Genomic DNA, 4341 nt, shown 5'->3' with positions numbered 1-4341 from the left:
CTTTTTCTGCATAAGGGATTCAAGCCACTGACTTTTGGGTTAGCAGTTTAGTGCTCGACCACGCTGCCACTAGGGTTCCTTCTGAGAAAATAATAAAAACCCAAACTCACTGCTTTTGCATTAATTAAAGCTCACATTATCCTGTGGGATGTAGTAGAACTGCCCCAAAGGGGTTCTAAAGCTGGATGTTCTCAGCAAACAGTCTGTCAGCATCTTTCTCTCACATTGTAATCGGTGGGTTCAAACCACTGACCTTTCAGTTAGCAGTCAAGTTCTGTAATCACTGTGTGACTAGGAGTCATAATAGCAACCGTTAAAGGCTTTCTACTCCAATAAAGAGTCGTAGTCTCAGAGCCCACGAGGCCGTGATAGTCTGTCCTATAGCGTCACTATGGGTCAGAATTGACTCAATGCCAGTGAGTTAGTTTGGGAGTTTTATTAAAGTTATGCTGAGAATTAAAAGGAAAATTAGTTTCAACCGGTTATTGTCAAACCCACCATATCTCACGGTGATCCAATGCATGGCAGAGAATAACAGTATAGTCCATAAAACTTTTGATGAATAGTCATTTGGGAGGAAACTGTCAGGTCTTTCTTCTGCGGCATCTGTGTGTACTAAAATCTCCAATATCTCAGTTAGTAGCTGAGTGTGCTGTCTGCACTACCTAGGGTCTGTACATCACCCCGGCAGGTTTATCACTCAGGGAATAACTGATCCTACAGTGGATTGTATTGTCTTTATAGGATGGAGTCTATGCTATCAAGGACATGACTTGTAATTGAGTAGATTTTGTCTCATAATCTGTGTAATTTTTCCTTAGAAAGTTAAACCTTTTGCATTTTCTATTTAACAACGCATCACAACGCTTTCATTTATATTTATGTGTGAACCTGTATAACATCTCATCGTGGCATTGCCATGATATGATTTACAGCTTAATATGGTAAGTTAGAAGTATTAGTATGCAGGATAATCACACCAGGAAATAATTTTAAGATGCAATTCTCCCAACCAGCCCAAAACATTCTAGGTGATAAAAAAACAAAGCAAGCAAATAAATAAAAGGCCCGATTCTGATAGCTACCAAAGATTTAATTGATTTAAATTCATCTTTAAAATTCACCATACTTTTATCATAATTAGTTCTTGTCCTTATCAAGAGAAAGCTATGCCCTGGCAGAGATAGAGACACCGGAGAGAATTTTATTAGGAGCTCTAATGAGAAAGAAATGGCATCCAGCCAGTAGAGCCTGCATCATGTTTTCTTGGTCATGCATGCATGCCAAGATTTGTACAAGCTCCCATGGTGCACACAAGAACTCAGATAGCAAGGAGTTCTGGGGATTGTAGTCCAAATGGTGAAATGTAGTTATGGGACCGACCTGGCCTTCAACCAAGATCTGAGCCTCCAGAGGCTTCTCCAAAGGAAGCTCTCTGATGTGGTTATGCATTGGGCTGCTCACTGCAAGGTTGGCAATACGAAACCACCAGCTATTCAGCAGGATGAAAACGAGGCTTTTAACTCCTGGAAGGAGTCATCGTCTCAGACGGTCTCAGGGGCAGTTCTACCCTGTCCTGTAGGTTTGTTGTGAGTCAGCACTGACTGGATGGTAGTAAGAGGAGAGTGAGTGGCTACCCCTGAGTCTTGCCCCACACGGAACCCCTCCCACTTGGGCTTACAGTCTAGCTCTCCATTATTGTTCCCCTGCTTGTCTCACTGCGTTCAGTGTTAGAATCACATGCATCCTGTGACTAAACCAGGCTCTTTCTCAAAGTGCAACTTTGAGAGTTTATCAAAAAGTTCTTCTGCCTCCAGCAAAATGGGTCAGTAGTTTTTTACTTCGTACGCAGTTCTCTAAGCCAGCCTCAGACATATAGAAGTAGAAATTCTAGGTGATGTTAGGAGAAAGTACTTTTAAACCTGTCTGTTAGTGCAAGAGTGGGCTGCTGAATAAATGATATTTTCATGGAGTAAGGACTAAATCAAGACCATTATATGGAATGTCTCATATACGCAGGGTCCCAAATACCCCATACTGGGGCATAAAGTCAAGAAATCAGTATTAGCAGGCAAACCAGTACTTCAACAATTCAGCAAGTACAAATGTAAAAGAAAGTCAAAGCATTTCACATGAGCAATTGGTGCTATTTCAAAAAATAGTTATCAGAATGCTAAAACATGTCAAGAGTGAAATCATTTGAAAAAAATAAGAGAACAAACACATTACTTTAATAAATCACATGCACAATTGTCTCTACTTCTTGCATGGCTTAAAAATCTAAAATATGAACCCCTTTCTTTCCATTTATAAGTTACTGTTTAGAGAAATGTTAATTTATGTAATAAATATATCACAAAATTGCAATGTCTTAAAACAATAGAAATATATTTATTATCCATAAAACCACATGTGTTGTTGTATGTGGCTTACAAGTGGATTATTCCCTGAATGATTAAAGAATGTATATTCATTCCAACTTTCAGCTCTATTTTCTTGGGCCTCCCTGTCCTCTGAATCCAGCAGACAAAAACGTAATTAAATATGTCCTCTTCTTAAAATGCGTCTGTGGAAAGTAACCGGTGACATTTCTATTCCTCTAGTGAGACTTGGTCGCATGGGTTTATTTTAATTCAAAGGGTCAAGGAGTTACAGACTATAATCCCTGGCTGGACTTTCACTATCCTGAATCAATTTAGTGTAAATCTGGTTTTATGCTCATTGTTAGGTGATTTCAGATCTCACAGGTAACCTCCGTATGAAACTGCCTCTGATATGCATGTAATTCATTAAACTCCACTATGACGGAAAGACAGGAAAGGTGGTTTGTTGCCTAAAAACAGCTTCACTGGAGTGAACTGTATCTTGTCTTAGCAGACATTATTCACTTTCTGCTATTTTCTAGACAAGTTGAAATTTTAATGGAAAATTCAGTTAGTAAGAACAATTGGCTACTGGTATTTCATTGCTAAACTATCTTTTCCTACAAAGTTCTCCAGGAATTGCATTCCACTGACAGCAGTGCTTCTTCTAGAGCAACATGATTTTCAACAATGTGTAAGCAGACATGAACATTTGTTGAGCACAGTTTTAATTTATTGTTTTTTAATTTCAAGCAGAAACCACGATTGGCCTGTTGGAGAGGTTGCGTTCTAAGGAATTAAACATTTATGTGTACTGTTAGATTTATGTGCCCTATTAGAACATGGCTGGCTATGGCAGGCTTTAAATGTTTTAAACTGAGATGTAACTAGAGGTGCATGTTCCTCCCAATTTGCTCTGAGCATTGTGACCTATTGAAGAATTCAGCCTGTATGAAGGAGCTGGCTACAAAAAAGAAAATAAGACTAGTCATTTGTGTTTAAGATAGGTATGTGATCATTTAGTCTAGTTTTAGCACTTACTATGTTACAGGACATGTTATCAGGAGAAACCAGTTTCTAGAAAAAAACATCATGTTTGGTAAAGCAGAAGGTCAGGGCAAGAGAAGAAAACCCCCAATGAGATGAATTGCACTGTGGCTGCAATCATGGGCTCAATTGCAGAAACAAAGGGGTAGGTGGCTTCGAATCAGGCAATGTTTCATTTATTTTGTACATGGGGATGCTAGTAGTCTGAATCTAAAAACAACAGTATGTGGTATGCAGCAGTTACTTTACATCTGTTTCCTCGAGTTTTTATCTGTACAATTGGAAACAAAACAAAAACAAAAACCTGTTGCCATTGAGTTGATTATGGCTTATAATGACCCTGTTTTCAATAGAAAAATATAAAACTGTCCCTTGATAACTATTAATATTTATAATTATTATTCAAATTTACATACCAACCAGTAAAGACATGAAGAAAGGATTCAATTTCTTAATTTTGAAATTGATCCAACCTACACAAAGATTTATTGATAATATTGGCTATCTGAAAGTGAAAGTTGGAAACAAAGAGAGAGGGAATGAGGTTTTGATGATGCAAACGAAGCTGGAGAATACTTGCCAAAATTTTGCAAGATCAATGCTCCTTTATGGCAACTGCCTGTTTTCAACAACATAGACTTATAAACATAGAATCATCAGACAGAATACACAGGAATCAAAGTGACTACATCTGTGGAAAGAGACATTGATGAAGTTCAATATCAGCAGTCAAAACGAGGCCAGGGACTCACTGGGTCACATAGACAATTCTGGATAAAGCTGAAGAAAATGTAAACAAGTCCATGAAAGCCAAAATATGATCTTGAGTACATCCTACTGGAATTCTGAGGACAGGTCAAGAATGGTTTTGAATCATAGAACACTAATGAAGGAGGACCTGACAAACAGTGGGGTGAAGCTGACAACGTCA

The sequence above is a fragment of the Echinops telfairi genome, unplaced genomic scaffold (assembly GCF_000313985.2).
Source record: "Echinops telfairi isolate 266 unplaced genomic scaffold, ASM31398v2 ScPeMD7_2010;HRSCAF=2546, whole genome shotgun sequence".
Taxonomy (NCBI): Eukaryota; Metazoa; Chordata; class Mammalia; order Afrosoricida; family Tenrecidae; genus Echinops; species Echinops telfairi.
The sequence above is the reverse complement of the archived record's forward strand: the minus strand, read 5'-3'. Positions refer to the sequence as shown.